Genomic DNA, 17,937 nt, shown 5'->3' with positions numbered 1-17,937 from the left:
GATTGTGCCTCAGTCATTTGACGTAGAGATATTTTTTCCCAAAACGTATCTTGCGCTTTAGTATCAATAGGGTTTTGAGAGTAAAGTTCAGAATAAAAGGAACTCAAGATCTGTATGATTTCTGGCCCTTGGTATTTGATGGCTCCATCTTGTGACTGTAATGATGAAATATTACTGTTGTCTCTAGTCCCGTTTAGTAAATTCGAAAGGATTCTACTAGATTTATTGCCAAATTTGTAAAAGTTGAATTTACTAGCCATTTCTTGGCGAGTGCATTGCGGCTGTATTACTTGGTCAAAATGTATTTGTTTGTGTTTATATTTATTTTTATTTTCTGGTGTAGGCTTTCTTTTATATACTTCAAAGGCCTCTGTCAGTTCACGCTGAGCCTCATAATATGCCTTTTGCTGGTTTTTGTTATATTTTGCTACATATGAGATAATCTCCCCTCTCAGGACTACCATTGCAGTTTGCCAAAATAGCATTGGATCATTAGTATGCTGTTGATTATTATGTTTATATTCATCTCATGCTAGTTTTTCCATATCTTTAAATTTTTTAGAGTTAGAAAGTTTAGCTGGGGATCTCCACTGCTTGTGCTTTCCTAATGATATCTATCTGTCTATTTGTATCCAGATCATGGCATGGTCAAAGAGGCCTACTGGTTCAATACCAGTTGCTAATGTTTTGTTAGCTAATTAATGCGAGACCAGAAAATAATCTATGCGGGAGAGGGTATTATGAGCTGCCGATAAGCATGTAAATGTATATATTTTATGCCAACTTGGCTATCAGATCTCTTTTGTTTTGACGAAGCTGACCTATCCAGGTATCTGAAGGCCACCATATTAAAATCTCCACCAACTTTGAGGGATGAATCTGAATACATATAAAGCTTGTCAATAAATTGTAGAAAGAATGGTTTGGTTTGTGTATTTTGGGCATAAATGTTGCATATTATATATTTAGTACCTTCAATAGTGGCTTTTAATAAAACATATCTCCAATCCTTGTCAACTATTTTATGATGAACATCTATCTTGAGACTTTTCTTAATCAAAATTGCCACCCCTCTTGACTTCCTGTTGTATGAGGCATATACCAAGATCTTATAACCTAACATTGTCAGCTTATCATGCTCTACATCATTCAAATGTGTCTCTTGAAGTAAAGCAATATCTGCCTTTAGACTTATTTAGATAGGTCAGTATTTTTTTCCGTTTAATAGGCGAGTTGATACCTTCCACATTCCAAGAACAAAATATTAACGTTGCCATTTAAATCTCATATAATTGTATTACAATTGCTGGGTATAGGACTCTCCTAATAATATAGTGCATGTTACCCAATATTCCATATGCATACTTCTTCTCTTCCCAAACTTGGATTTTGGTCAGACATATTTTTTTTATTTTTTTTTTACCGTATAGAGTAAAACAACTATTTTTGATGAGGAATAGGGACAGGCAAAATGACCATGATAATAATTAGACAAGATGTGATTCACAATAATCCTTGTAACCCCTGAACTCACTCGGGTGAGGACAGCTGATGTGGCAGGTTGGTGCTTTGCCAGTAGGGGACGGGAGAAAAATGCAAATAAAAATAAAAAGGAGCAACAAAAAAAAAAAAAAAAACAGCAAACAGCATTAATAACTAGACAGTGAGCTTTGTAAAGGAGGGAGGTGGGCCACTCTGTCTATGGGGAGAAGTACTAACACAACTATAATACTATATTGTAATGGGATCAAATCTATGTTGTGATATCTACGTAACTTGTAGCTAAAGATAATATACTATAGAGGGCATGCAGCAGGATAACCCCAGTATCTGTGTAAAATCTAAATTCGATAAGCAGTAGTACGGCAATAGCATAGCTATTTCATTAACCACAGTACCTGTACAAAATTTGGATTCAATGAGTAAAAATACGTCACCACCACAACAACCACATTACCCATAATCCAGCATTCTTGGCAAAGACATTTTCCGTCGAGTTTCGATAGTCAGTATCTTATTGGCCTAAACAAAACAAAAAACACAGAGAACCAACAGAACACACATACGGTATAGCAGGGAAAAGATCAAAAAGGCATATTTATGCAATTTGAAGGCCAACAAATGAACCGTCTTTGTAATAGTGTCCGGCTGGTAAATATCAGCCAATGGTTCTAAATCTTAATCAAACTCATTGATCTGGTGATTCAACTTCCGCATCCAATTCTCTCAGAAAAGCTTGTGCATCTTCTGCAGTTGTAAAGTCTTTATATTCTTGACCATCGAAGATCCTCAAGCGCGCCTGTGGAGAATTCCTTACGCACTCTAGTGACTTCTGCCGAGTAATCTTGAAAAAGTAGCAGGCGATTACCTTCCCAGCTCATCGGTCTTACTGACTTTGAGGCTGACCAAAGAGCGTTTTTATGTGTGTAGTTGAGGCACTTAAAAATGACCGTGCGGGGTTGTTCCTTCATATTTTCTCTTGGCGGTCTCAATCTATGCGCACGTTCAATTTCTATATTGGTAAATTCCTCATTTATTCCCAGAATCCGGGGTAGCTCTTTTAAAACGAATGCCAGTAGAGCCGGGTCTTTAACTGCTTCAGGCAGGCCCACAAGGCGTAAGTTATTTCTCCTAGATCTATTCTTCAGGTCATCCAGCTTGTTCAGCATTTGCTTTTGTGTTTTATATAGGGAAGCCGTAAGAGTCTTGTGTTCTTTAATTTCGTGCATATTTTCTCCAATTCGCATCTCATTCATTTGGACCTGTTTTGCGGTTTGTGATACTTGGTCTTTAAGCTCCTGTATAGCCGCTGTGAGGGTACTCATCGGTTGTTGCATTAATGGTTCCGTAATCTCCCGGATGGCCCGTACAACAGATTCATAGGAGAGAGCTGGTGTATCCGCCACCTTATGACTGTATTGAGGTGGAGATGGAGGACTGGCAGCTACAGTAGCCGAATTATCATCGGCATCCTTATCACTCGCTTTGTTGCCCTGACCAGCATTCCTCGCTCCTCCTCTTTTACGTTCGTATTCAGTACGTTGTGGTTTACCACTCGTGGACGAGTTAACGAATCTGTCCATTGCCAACGATGAAGGTCAGAAACCAATACTTTGAGCAGACAAACTAAGTGCTGTCCCATTCAATACTAGACAGAGTGGGTATTAGTCCCTCCAAATTACATTTAAGCGTTACATCCCAAGAATCAGTTTCGTAACAATAGGCAAATTACTTTGTGATTCTTATATATTTTGTGGCGGGGTTGAGGGATCAGGATTAGTTACTTGCAAATAATGTTAGATATTTTCTGTTCACTTATCAAAATCAAAGACTGTGTTGCAATGTTCTCAGCTGCCACTAGGTGGAGCTCAGCCCCAGCACAACTAACCACTGTTGAATGATATAGGCTGCACAGCAAAAGAATGTTCCATTAACAAATAAGCAGGAGCAAATGGAGGTGTCTAAGTGATTGAACACCACATTCCAGGTATGTCACCTTTCCTTGCTTTCTTAGTCTGCTCTATTTCTGCTTTTGTGCGCACCTTGCACTTTTCTATGGTACACTTTTTCTTTGAGAGGCGCCGTTCGCGCCAAGAGCTCCCTAGCTGTTTTTAGCCTCCAAGCAGCAGGGTCCCTGCGGACGGCAAGCGACGACAAACTAACCTTAATTCAGGCTAGATTACCTAGCACTCTCGGTAGCGACGGGAGCTGGCAGTCTTGGCTGCACTGTTTAAACCACGCACCCTGTTGTTTTGGACTTGTGCAGGCACCTCAATGGCGCCCAAGCGTGCTCCAGGGGAAGAGCTGACCGCTGACAATGGGGAGTCTGAGTTTTTCCAAAATCTGAGTCCTTAGATGTGATGAATTCGATATCTGGTACTGGACTATCCCAATCTCTCCTCAGATTTCCCGAATTGGTCTTTTTTTTGTCAGCTCAACAGGAAAAGATGTGATGCATTTTGGAAACCTGCATTTCCTGTCTTAGGACACGTAAAGATTTTTGAAAAATCAACAACCGTGCCTATATGAATCTTTAATTTGGCCTGATTGTTTGGTCAAAACCCAAGGAGCTTTATGTCAAATGCCAGTGTCTTTTAGTGTGTATGTATTGTGGTGGAATTATGTATTAATGTCTCATAAAAAGAAATAGTACCCTGCAATAGTGTCAGCAATCACTACCAATGAAGTGTCTTCTGCTCACTACACTAATGTTCACCCATTCTTATACACACACCATTGGTTTCATTATCCTTTGGGACCCATTTAGGTCCACGTTTACTTAAAATATATATAATTTCCATCCTTGATTAATTTATAATCTGCCACATACACCCCTTCCCCTTAACTGAAATTTTATAGCTGTTATATTTGTATGTAAGCACTCTTTTATTGTGGCACCTATTTAATTTTATTAGTTTGCAAATTCAACATGGCATTTTAACTTACTTCAATCTTACCATTTTAGCATTGCCTCAGCTAATGTGTGCAAAGTAGGGTCAGGAAATGTTTCAATGGTTTGCAGCAACGCTTTCTCGGCCACTACATAATCAAATCACATTGCAACATTTGGATTCCTGTCACAATCCCCATTGTGCTAATAATTTTGCCAACAGACAAAGGCAAACCACAAAGTTGACACAATCAAGTTCAATGGTTTAGTGTCATACACATCTTCAGCATCTGTTTAAATCCACACTGTGAACAGAGTATGGTACGAGCACTAAGCACTTGTAACCTCCCTTCTTCACTACTTATTTCTTGGTCCTGTGCTTTTGGCCTGAGACAAAAAATTGGGAAAAACCCTGGCCATTAGGCTGGTGCCTGCGGGAAGGTATTTATTTGTTGGACACAGAGCACTTATAACAACGTTTTGAATTAAAATTTTTAAAATAGGATTGCAGCTGAGCAAGTTTGATGGGGTTTGGGTATAGACCATTATGGGTGACCCTCTCTCCCTAAGTCATCTGGGGCTCCTTTCCTACGGGGAGAGCTGAAGAAACAGTCCCCCAGGGTGGAAACTTTGGCCAACCTGGGCAAAAGGGGTCCCACTAGAGCCTTGCAGCAGAAGTGGTCTTGAAGACTCTTGCCTCCTAAGGGGCCTTTTGCCTCCGGAGGTGGGGAATGTAAAATGGCTCTCCCTAGCTTCAGCAAATGAGGGCCTGAAAAACTATTTCCCTGCTCTCTGGGTCCTTTAGACTCCTGATGGATATTGAGGAAATGAGGCCCTTTCCCTTTGGGCCAGGGTTCAAAGCCCCAAGCCTCCCGGACAGTCACAGACTGCACTGGTTGATTTGGATCACACACCTCAAGGTAAAATATTAGGGTAACATAAAAAAACAAACCTCCACAACATTTTCCATACTTCCAGTTGAGACCAGCAGTCACACAATCACACTTTCTGGCATTTTCCTAATAAACATGCTTCCTAACATAATATCCATCTGCTAAACATCTGCAATGTTTTTGGTACGTTCGTGCAACGTTCTATTGCTGCAACAAATATATACACACTTCTAAGCAGTCTACATTGTTGGTGGATGACACATATTGTGAACTTCCACCACTTGCACACACCACACTGATTTTTATCTTGTTTCGGATTTTGAAAATCTGAGGGACAGGAGACGATTGCCTTGTGATGAATTTTGTTATGTTGTCCCACATGAATTCAGAAAAAGCCTGCACTTTGTCTCTTACACTCACTAATATAGTATTCGCTATACTGACCAAGGTGAATCATGGCCATTATTGTGTGGTCTGCTTGGATAGGGTGCACCTTGTTGTTTAAATTTCTGTTTCTGGGATCCGTCTCGGGACCCCAGGGACTAGCTGTGGCAGGAGTGTAGTGGAAACTTGGGGGCCGGATGAATGTCTTGCTCATAGAGCTTGCTTGAGTCCTGTATACAAGATGTTAGGAGAAAAAAAAAAAAAAAAACATACAGAAGATAACTGCTGGAATCAGTACACAAGCAGGTGCAAAGAAGGTGAATCCACACGAGGAATAACTAACTAAGGTATTTATTTCAGCAGATAGAATTAAGCTGAATTCCCACGAATAGTTATTATTTTGCATAAATACTAAAAACAAAATAGTACATACACTTGCGCTCCCGTTTTTGTCTATAAGGAAATTATATAGATGATCCCTTATTCATAGAGGGATATTCTCTCTCGATCACATCATGTGGAATGCATGAATACATAAAAAACACAAATTGAAGAAAAACATGGCATAATAACGTTTGACACCAAATGAGAAAAGAGTCCAACACCACTATAGGATGTGAAATGGTTCTCAATAAACGATGTTGAAACCGCCAATACCAGCTATACACCCGTGATTCTTCCTTATCTCCTCCCCTTTGGGTATATGCTTACATATGGGAGCTTCAAATCACGCTTGTCAGGATAAATCCTATTCTCCTTCCTGTGTCCAAGGCACGTTCCCCTTCCAACTCCAATCCATGGTATGATCATAAAAAGAAGCAACAAAGCAACCAATCTGGTGCATTACCTCAATACATAAATAAAAAAACAAAATATGGTTCACCAAACTCAATAATAATAGCCCCGTACCGAATGTCCAAGTGAAAAGCGCCTATAGAAGATGATATTACATATCATATATTTGTTTCCACTTATTTGATTGAGTTGGGCAGTATCATGTTTGCTCATAGAGAGGGGAGATAGAATTTAGTAGAAGATATTTTCTTGAGTACTCAAAGCAATGGGAAGGTACACAAGAAAGAATTAAGTAATGTTATGTACAAAATAGAAAAAGTACTAATTAAGGAGAATCGTTTGTGGTGGGAGGTTGTGACCCTGGAGAAGTATGTTGGAACAGATTATTCCAAAAGGTCTTATTTTAGATAAACAACCATCCTTTGAATTAGCATCAACAGATTTTGAAAAAGAATGGAATAAGATCTTATCCACCTGCTCATTTGCTTTAATGGATTTAATTCTGCGTGATAGGAGGCAGGATTTAAGGGAATTAGAAATAGAGATTCAAAGGTTGAAGGAACATATTATACCTTTTGAAGCATCACAGGAGTTTAAACACATAGAGAGGAATATAGAGAGGACAATTTATGAGGATTCGAATAACATCACCTTCGGAAGGGTATTGGGTAGGAATAAGGACATCCATCATTCAGATGGAAGGTCAAACCCCCACATGGAAAATAGTAGGAATAGGGTTAGAGAGGAGGTCTGGAACAAAATACCTTCACATAGAAGGAAGTATCAATGGAGAAGGAATAAAAGGGAGATGGGAGGTTCTCCAGTGAGATACAGCCATCGTGAGAGAGAGCAGAAATGGAGTGATCATGATACAAAAAATTATCAGGATGATTAAACAGTATCTGAATAATTAATATCAGATTTTGGATGAATGGGTGGATGAGGATATGCCCACATCATCACATACTTTTTTAGGGAGGAAATCTGCAAAAAACTTTTGGAGTAGGAAGTAGGAAAAAATAATGTGTAGGAGGAAGAAAGGGGGGGGGGGGGGGGGAAGAAAAAGAAATCGAAAAAGAGACACAAATCTAGGAGAAGGCTTTAGTTCCAGAAGAGACACATTGTAACATCTTAGCTTCCACTACAGCGACCCCTTCGAGGTCATTAATTTAAGTGCTGTGACTAACTAAGGAAGAGGAGGCTGTATTAGAAAAGAGTTTGAAGTTTGCACCTACCCGCAGTATGGACACATTTAATATGTTCATAGATTTACAAAAATTTGTAAGGAAGATCACAACTAAGAAGTTTTTTACATTGAAGAAAGAGCAGGATAATATTGAGACTGACTCAAACACCGACACGGATACTGAATTTAGGCGTAAATTTAAGAAAAAAATCCACCTTCTTTCCCTCATACATTAAAGGTAAATTTATAGACTCTTTTAACAAGATAGTGACAGAAGAGATAAATAAATTTAAGAAATGCAAGTCTGTGGGTAAGAGGAGACAACAAAATTTAACTTTTAAAGAGAGAAAGGCATTGGAAGGTCTTAAAAAGAACAAATAATCGATTATCAAACCCGCTGACAAGGGTGGAGCAGTGGTAGTTATGGATAGGGATTACTACCCGCAGGAAATTTTTAGTCAATTGAATGAATTGAAATGGAAATGTATAAAAAGTTAAAAAATGACCCCACCAATTCTATTATCAATGAATTGAAGGAATTCGTTATCAAGTATGTTGAGGAAAGAGTTCTAGAGAAAGAAGTTTTAGAGTTCATTTTTATCCCACTTCCGAGAACTCCAGTGTTGTACACCCTACCGAAGGTACATAAACAAATTTAAAGGAACCACCAGGGAGGCCAATTGTGTCTGGTGCAGGTTCGGCCACAGTTAATCTATCTCAAGTCAGTGATTTCTACTTGCAGCCTTTGGCCCAAAGGGCGAAATCATACTTAAAGGATACTAAAAATTTCCTACAAATAATATCTCAAGTTGAGTGGAATTCCGACATAATATTTGTTACAGCGGACGTTAAGTCCCTGTACACGATCATTCTACACGAATTAGGAATAGGTGCGGTGTCCAAGACTTTAAAGGGTTCTGATTATTCAGAGGGTTTGAAGAATTTCCTTGTGGAGGGGATTCAGTTCATTTTGACCCATAGTTATTTTCGTTTTAAGGATCGTTTTTATTCTCAGTATGTCGGCACTGCCATGGGCACCAAGTTTGCCCCAAGTTACGCAAACATCTTCATGGCACAGTGGGAGGGATCCCATGTTTGGTCAGGCCATGCTTTTGGGGCAGACTTGGTGTCCTGGTGCCGATACATTGATATTATTTTCATTTGGAAGGGATTCGGCAAGTGACCTTTCCAATTTTTGCAACCATCTTAACAACAATCAGATGAACATTGAATTGACTTTTGAGAGTAGTAGGTCGAGTGTTAATTTTTTAGTTCATCATCATCAACATTTATTTATATAGTGCCAGCAAATTCCGTAGCGCTTTACAATTGGGAACAAACATTGATAAAACAATACTGGGTAATACATACAGACAGAGAGGTAAGAGAACCCTGCTCGCAAGCTTACAATCTATAGGACAATGGGAGTTAGAAACACAAGGGCATGTGCTACATCATATTGCACAATGGACCAGCTAGAACGCAAAGGTAAAAGTATTGAGTGGGCTGTGTGTGTTGCAATGTTGGTCAGAGGGTTGTTGTCTTGCGTTAGCTGTGTAGAGGATGGTAATAGGGTAATCTAGGGAAATTAAGATGGTGGTTGAGGAATATCATAACCTTGTCTGAAGAGGTGGGTTTTCAGTGAACGCTTGAAGGTTTGCAGACTAGAGGAAAGTCCTATTGTGCGTGGGAGGGATTTCCACAAATTGGGTGCAGCCCGGAAAAAATCCTGTAACCGAGAATGGGCGGATGTGATGAGAGTGGAGGAGAAACGTAGTGCAGAACGGAGGTGTCGAGTGGGGAGATATTTCGAGACCAGTGAGGAAATGTATGTCGGTGCAATTTTGTTGATGGCCTTGTATGTTAGTAGAAGAATTTCATATTGGATTTGTTGAAATAAAGGCAGAGACTCACAGAGTGGCTCAGCAGAGGAAAAACGGTTAGTAAGTAAAATCAATCTAGCCGCTGCATGCAAAATAGATTGTAGGGGTTCAAGTCTGACTTTGGGAAGACCAGTAAGGAGGGAATTGCAATAGTCAATGCGGGAGATGATGAGTGCATGAATTAATGTTTTTGCAGTGTCTTGTGTCAGGTATGTGCGTATTCTGGAAATGTTCTTTAGGTGTATGTAACATGATTTAGATATAGAGTTGATGTGGGGAATAAATGACAGTTGTGAATCAAGGATTACACCTAGACAACGAGCTTGTGGGGTGGGATTTATGGTCATGTTATCAACAAAAATTGAAATGTCAGGCAGGAAGCTTCTGTTTTTGGGTGGGAATATTATTAATTCAGTTTTTGGAAGTTTGAGTTGGCGAGAAGACATCCAAGATGAAATGGCAGAAAGACAGTCAGTAACGAGAGACAACACAGATGGTGAAAGATCAGGAGAGGATAGATAAGTTTGTGTATCATCCGCATAGAGATGATAATGAAATCCAAAGAAGCTTATTAGTTTTCCAAGAGAAGTGGTGTAGATAGAGAATAGCAGAGGACCTAGGACTGAGCCTTGTGGTACTCCAACTGATAAAGGAAGCGGAGCAGAGGTGGATCCAGAGAAATTAACACTGAAAGATCAATTAGATAGGTAGGATGATGTGACCGTATACGTTACTGAGAACAGCATACAAATTATGACCTACAGAAAACCAACAGATACTTTGAATTATAAACAGCGGGATATCAACCACCATTTTAAGTGGTTGGAAAATATCCCTTTGAGGCAGATGATGAGATTGAGGAGAAATTGCTCTGAGTACGAGATATGCAAGATACAAATCAATGAAATGAAAGAATCTTTTTTGAGTAAGGGTTACAGTGAGGAAACTATATATTAACTAATATGTGGAAATAAACACACAACCATATGGATGTGATAATCACATAAAGGAAAAAACAAGCCAGCATGCAGCAAATAATTGAAATGCAGTATGGTTATTTATTAGAACAATAAACAGTAATAAAACTGGCTTATGACTAATTACTATTCAAGACAGCAATAGCCCATGTATAAAAAGCTGCAAATGGCTCAATATATGTCAAAGCATTCACCTAAAACTGAGGTACAATAAGAGCCCAATGTGCAAACTCTCCAATTGTAAACAACATGTACTGGTAGATATCCAAAGTATCAAACACACGCCATAACAGATGAAATAATAAGGGACTTGATTCCCATGAAATCGATGGTATAGAAATGTTTATGGAAGTCTCTATTGCCGATGCACTATATCAAGTGCTATGTAATTGAAGGCAAATTGCTAAGAGACTCTTCATATCATACAATTTACCAGTGAACTTGTGAAACTCCAATGAGTAAATCAAACCTGTCACGGTGTAAACAGCCGCAGGCTGGGTGAAGTGAAGTAGCTTCGATCAGGGGCTCTGCATACAAAACACATGTGATGAACTCACAGGGAATCCGCTGGATCACAAGCAGGCAGTCCCGAATGCGGCGGTCACGTGTCCCACGGGTGCGCACCCGAATAGAGTTGTAGCATCAACACTGGATGTTAGAGATGGTTCCTGGTAGAAAAATTCCTATTGGCGTGAGAATGAGACTGATGATTTGAAATATTTGGATCTCTTAAAATCTTGTAGTGAACTGGCTGACACGTTTCGTCTGATCAAACAGACTTTTTCAAAGCTATGACGTATGTACCAGTCTTTTATACTCATAGTAACTTTTTTCATTGGTTGCATACAGATTAGTACATTAGAGACATACATGGTGTGGTGCAATACAGTAAAAATGACTAAGTCCTAGAGGCGCAACCAATGTCAAAACCGAAAGGCAGCTTGTAGCAAAATGAATAGGTAACACCCACCCTATCAATATAAAATCATACAGAGAAATTGCTGACAGGCACCAAACGTGGGATACAATATACAGCCAGAAAAAAATATATATGAATATAAATATAATAGAGAAGAATAACCAATAAAATTCTAAAAAGTCAATGACTCAAAAGTCCTGCATTCCAAAAGGAGAAATTATGAAATTTCTGAAATAGTCCCAATATCTTCATATTCCAGCATGGATCAATATAGAAGAAAGGAAAAACCAAAACCAAAACATAGTGCAATCTGTGGGTAAATCTCAATGGTCAGAGGTAACCCTTAGAAGCCCGTGCACTAATCTAGGGATAACACAAACACCACGTGTTGTCAAAGGGTTAAATTTAACCCCTCAGGGGTAGGCACTCACCAAATAGCAAAAGGTGATCAAACATGTAATGCATATATCGCTCCTTCTGTAGGATCAAAGCTTCTACCACACTCGATAATGAAGGAGTTCAAACAAAAAAATAAAATACTTCATACTGTAAAAATGTATGGAGAATTTATTCATACAATAAAAATCAAAAGGATCAAATACACAGTGACAGATGGAGCACATAAACAGGGGGTAGATGGACCCTTACCGTCCTCCGGATGGTAAAGAGGCGTATCGTAAGGTGACATGCAGCGAGCGGTGTCCCGGGCACTCCTCACTCGCAATCTCCGCTAGCCACCACAATACAAAAGTATGATAAGGGGAAAAAAAAACGCTGAAATCTTCTAACATCTGACGTCACAAATCTCCCATCGACCAACGCGTTTCGGCTCAATCAGAGCCTTTATCAAGGCATACAGATGGGATTAGAAATCCATACTCCTTAAATAGTCTGGATGACCGAATATTAATGTATAAAAACGGACAAGGTCAAATAACACTAAAAACATGCAGACCTTTTCTGGTGGGGTGGCCGGAATGGACCTGCCATCAGTGTCAGTGTCTGCGGGGATGAGTAAAAACGGACAAGGTCAAATAACACTAAAAACAATTATAATACAATACAATAAAGGAGTACAAAGAAAATACATACAATATATCCTCCATATATAAATAAAACCAAATAATAAAAAGTAAAAAATCCATAAAATATATAAAAAATACAAAAAAATACATATATCAACTAGGGATGTGCACTGGCGACTTTTGGTGTCTCGTGTTTTGTGTTTTGGATTCGGATTTGCTTGAGGTTTTGGGTTCGGATTTGTTTCGCAAAACACCTGCCGAAAGGTTTTGGTTCGGATTTAAGGTTTTGGATTCGGATTTTTTTTGAAAAAAGCATAAAAAGTTCAAAAATCAAGTTTTTGGGCTTATTTTCACTCCTACGCTATTATTAACCTCAATAACATTCAATAACAATCATTTCCACTAATTTACAGTGTATTCTGAACACCTCACAATATTGTTATTAGTCCAAAACGTTGCAACGAGGTATCTTTCTGGACTGCGTAGTGGAGTGGTCCCCACAATATAATAAGAAAACCATCAACTGGTCTTAATTACACCAAAAATTGTACCTGGACTGCGTAGAGGAGTGGTCCCCACAAAATAATAAGAAAACCATCAACTGGTCTTAATTACACCAAAAATTGTATCTGGACTGCGTAGAGGAGTGGTCCCTACAATATAATAAGAAAACCATCAACTGCTCTTAATTACACCAAAAATTGTACCTGGACTGCGTAGAGGAGTGTTCACCACAATATAATTTAAAAACCCTCAAGTGGTCTGAATCCCACCAAAAATTGTACCTGGACTGCGTAGAGGAGTGGTCCCCACAATATAATAAGAAAACCAGCATCAACTGGTCTTAATTACACCAAAAATTGTACCTGGACTGCGTAGAGGAGTGGTCACCACAATATAATAAGAAAACCATCAACTGCTCTTAATTACACCAAAAGTTGTACCTGGACTGCGTAGAGGAGTGGTCACCACAATATAATTTAAAAACCCTCAAATTATCTGAATCCCACCAAAAATTGTACCTGGACTGCGTAGAGGAGTGGTCCCTACAATATAATAAGAAAACCATCAACTGCTCTTAATTACACCAAAAATTGTACCTGGACTGCGTAGAGGAGTGGTCACCACAATATAATAAGAAAGCCATCAACTGCTCTTAATTACACCAAAAATTGTACCTGGACTGCGTAGAGGAGTGGTCCCTACAATATAATAAGAAAACCATCAACTGGTCTTAATTACACCAAAAATTTGGGTCTGAATTCCCAAAAAAAAGTTTCTTGACTGCGTAGTGGGGTGGCCCCGGTACACAATTTTTTACCGGGGCCACAATATAATTAAAAAACCCTCCACGGGTCTGAATTCTACCAAAAAAGTTTATGGACTGCATAGTGTAGTGTTCCCCACAATATTATTTAAAAATTTTGCAGCAACAGTTAACGTTGTTTAATATCTGATACACCTCTATCTGGACTGCATAGTGGAGTGGCCCCGGTACTAAATTTGGTACCGGGGCCATAATACCTCCTCCAACTTCCAAGTGTAGTGTTTATAACATATAAACACTACAGTAGTTCTAGCACGTCAATACCTCTTGTTTTAAATTATGACAGGGCATTTTACTTTTGGTTTAATTTTTTGAATTTGTTGACATTTTGTTTTACTTTTTGAACATGGCAAACGACTGTTGAATGGTCACATAATGCCAAAAAAAGAGTTGCAAGATGGAATTGTCCTTGGGCCCTCCCACCCACCCTTATGTTGTTGAAATAGGACATTCACACTTTAACAAACCAATCATTTCAGCGACAGGGCCTACCAAACAACTGTGGCTGAAATGATTGGTTTGTTTGGGCCCCCCCACCAAAAAAACAATTAATCTCTCCCTGTACAAACTAAACAGGCTCTACTGAGGAAAGATGTCGTCCTCATCCTCAACCTCTGATTCCTCTCCCTCTACAGTGTGTACTTCCTCCTCCTCACACATTATCAATTCGTCCCCACTGGACTCCACAACCACAGGTCCCTCTGTACTATCTGGAGGGCAGTGCTGTACTTCATTGAGGCATTCATTATTCATTTTTATAAACATCATTTTTTCAACGTTGTGAGGAAGCAACCTCCTTCGCCGCTTACTGACCAGGTTCACTGCTGCACTAAAAACTCTTTCCGAGTACACACTGGAGGGGGGACAACTCAGGTAAAATAGAGCCAGTTTGTACAGGGGCTTCCAAACTGCCTTTTTTTCCTGCCAGTAACAATATGGACTGTCTGACATGTCTATTTGGATGGTGTCAGCAAAATAATCCTCCACCATTTTTTCAATTGTGACAGCATCCAATGCAACGACAGTAGACATGTCTGCAATGGATGGCAGGTCCTTCAGTCCGGACCAGATGTTATCAGCATCCCCGCCAGCGGGTCTTTTAGGAAAACTGAGCTTTTTCTTCGCAGCCATAGATGTGGAAGAAAATGAGGGTGGAGCTGTTGGCATGTCACGGTCCTCTTCAGAGGACAATCTCCTGACCAGCAGGTCTTTGCACCGCTGTAGACTTGTGTCCGCCGGAAACAGAGACACAACATACGCTTTAAACCGAGGATCGAGCACGGTGGCCAGAATGTATTCCTCTGACTTTAAAAGAGTGACCACCCTCAGATCCTGGCAAAGCCTACGAAGGGCTACATCCACAAGAGCTACATGCTTGGTGGAATCGCAATGGTTTACCACCTCCTCCCTCACTTTCTCCAGCTGCTTCTGCAACAGCCTGATCAGGGGAATGACCTGACTCAAGCTGGCAGTGTCGGAACTGACTTCTCGTGGGGCAAGTTCAAACGGCTGGAGAACTTTGCACAACACGGAAATCAGTCTCCACTGCGCTTGACTCAGGCGCATCCCCACTCCTTTGCCTATGTCGTAGGTGGCTGTGTAGGCCTGAATGGCCTTTTGCTGCTCCTCCATCCTCTGCAGCATATAGAGGGTGGAGTTCCAGCACGTCACAACCTCTTGTTTGAGGTGATGGCAGGGCAGGTTCATGCTTTTTTGATGTGCCTCTAGTCTGCGGTAGGCACTGGCTGAATGCCAAAAGTGTCCAGCAATTTTGCGCGCCACCGCAAGCATCTCCTGCACTCCCCTGTCACTCTTGAGGTAATGCTGCACCACCAAATTAATGGTGTGGGCAAAACATGGGACGTGCTGGAAATTGCCCATATTTAATGCCCGCACAATGTTACTGGCATTGTCTGACACCACAAATCCCCATGAGAGTCTAAGTGGGGTAAGCCACTGGGAGATAATTTCCCTCAGTTTGTCTAATATGTTGTCAGCGTTGTGCCTCTTATTAAAGCCTGTAATACACAATGTTGCCTGGCTTTGCACGTGCAACCGTTTTGTAGATGCTGCTACTGATGCAGCTGTTGCTGTTGCTGCGGAAGGGGATGCATCTACCCAGTGGGCTGTCACAGTCATATAGTCCTTCGTTTGCCCAGAACCACTTGTCCACATGTCCGTGGTTAAGTGGACAGTGGGTACAACCGCATTTTTTAGAGCACTGAGGACACTTGATCGTACTTCTCTGTACATTTTTGGTATCGCCTGCCTAGTGAAGTGGAATCTCGACGGGATTTGGTACCGGGGACACAATACCTCCATCAACCCTCTAAATCCCACTCCACTGATGGCGGACACCGGGCGTTATACGCTTTGCAATAGGGTGACTACTATTGTATTTTGTGGTCATGGCAAACGTCTGTTGGACGGTCAATTGTTTTGTGAAAGACTTAGCGGTCTTACGACTTCCCCTCTGGGAAGATGACCGACTAACAGCAGCAGTGGCAGTAGTAGGCGTACCGCTGCAGGATTCCTCGGATAAATCCCGTATTGAAGAGGACTCAGTCTGGCTGCTGACTTGGGCTGCAGGACTGAATCTGATGGAGATCGTGGAGGAAGTTGACGAGGAGGGTGTTGCTGGTGTGTATCCAACTGGACCACGGGATTTAGGTGTCCCTGTACCGATGACTGTCCTAGCCCCAGTTCCTGAACTTACCACTGAACTATGAAGGTTATTCAGGTGACGTATAAGGGAGGATGTCCCTAGGTGGGCAAGATCCTTACCCCTGCTTATTTGAGCTTTACATAAGCTACATATGGCAATACAATTGTTGTCCGGATTGGGATAGAAATAACTCCAGACCGAAGAGGTGCATTTTTTGGTCTTCTGACCCGGCATGACAATGGGCTTTTTAATCCCATGGACATCAGCTGTTTCCCCCACTGCTGCCTCATTTACAATAACCACATCAGCATCATCAAGTTCCTCCACACTGCCAGCTACATCAATAGCCTCCTCCCGAGCCACCTCTTCCCGTTAAGTGATGGGAAGGTCAGGCTTGACAACCACCAACACCCTTGGACTCGCCTTGGGGATTTGTGATAATGTCTCTTTAGAAGGCATAGTTGTTTGCTGTGTTGTTGCTGACAGCATAACTCTCTTAAATTTTTTGTAGGGGGGGGGGGGAGGAGGGCTTAGTTCCTTGGGTGAAGCTGAACCACTAGTCATGAACACGGGCCAGGGGCTAATCCGTTCCTTGCCACTGCGTGTCTTAAATGACATATTGGCAACTTTACGTTTCTCCGCAGATGATTTTAAGTTTCTCTTTTTGCTACTTTTACTTAACTTGGGCTTTTTGGATTTTACATGCCCTGTACTAGGAGATTGGACATCGGGCTTGGAAGACGACGTTGATGTCATTTCATCGTCTATGTCATGACTAGTGGCAGCAACTTCAGCATTAGGAGGAAGTGGGTCTTGATCTTTCCCTACTTTATCCTCCAAATTTTTGGTCTCCATTATATGTAGCACAAGATACTGCAGAATGTGTGAACTTGGTAATATTGCAGTACCAATGGACTTATACTGCTGGATTGGTTTTGCAAATTTTGTTATAATTACTTTTTTTTTTAATTTCTTTTTTGTATTTTTTTTTATACGTTTTTTTTTATTTTTTAAAAACTTGGGAATAATGGGGAAATAACTATGCCCTTAGAAGCACAGAGCACAGGACACAGCACCACTGGACTGAACAGGACACAGCACAGGACCCAGCAGCAACACTGAACTCAGAATGACAGAGCACAGGACACAGCACCACTGGACTGATACTGCAGAATGTGTGAACTTTGTAATAATGCAGTACCACTGGACTTTTACTGCTGAATGTGTGAACTTGGTAATATTGCAGTACCAATGGACTTATACTTCAGGATTGGTTTTGCAAATTTTGCTGTAATTAATTTTTTTTTAAATTATTTTTTTGTATTTTTTTGAAAATGGGGAAATAACTATGCCCTTAGAAGGACAGAGCACCACTGGACTGAACAGGACACAGCACAGGACCCAGCAGCACCACTGAACTCAAAATTGACAGAGCACAGCACACAGCACCACTAGACTGATACTGCAGAACATAGCACAGCACAGAACAGCAC

At 40.6% G+C, this 17,937-nt stretch overlaps 1 protein-coding gene across 4 annotated transcripts in view; it reads right to left on the bottom strand.

Moving 5' to 3' along the window:
* Positions 1 to 11,133, bottom strand: part of LOC142161489 (erlin-1) — a 133,188-nt gene extending 122,055 nt beyond the window's left edge. For 2 of the 4 annotated variants that reach the window (XM_075217163.1, XM_075217167.1), the window contains exon 1: positions 10,978 to 11,060. The gene's annotated coding sequence lies outside the window, so the exon portion shown is untranslated. The other 2 variants (XM_075217166.1, XM_075217164.1) reach the window with 2 other exon arrangements.
* Between the last annotated feature and the right edge of the window lie 6,804 nt (positions 11,134 to 17,937).

This window comes from Mixophyes fleayi, chromosome 6, assembly GCF_038048845.1.
Source record: "Mixophyes fleayi isolate aMixFle1 chromosome 6, aMixFle1.hap1, whole genome shotgun sequence".
NCBI classification, from domain to species: Eukaryota; Metazoa; Chordata; class Amphibia; order Anura; family Limnodynastidae; genus Mixophyes; species Mixophyes fleayi.
This window is presented reverse-complemented; position numbering and strand designations above follow the sequence as displayed.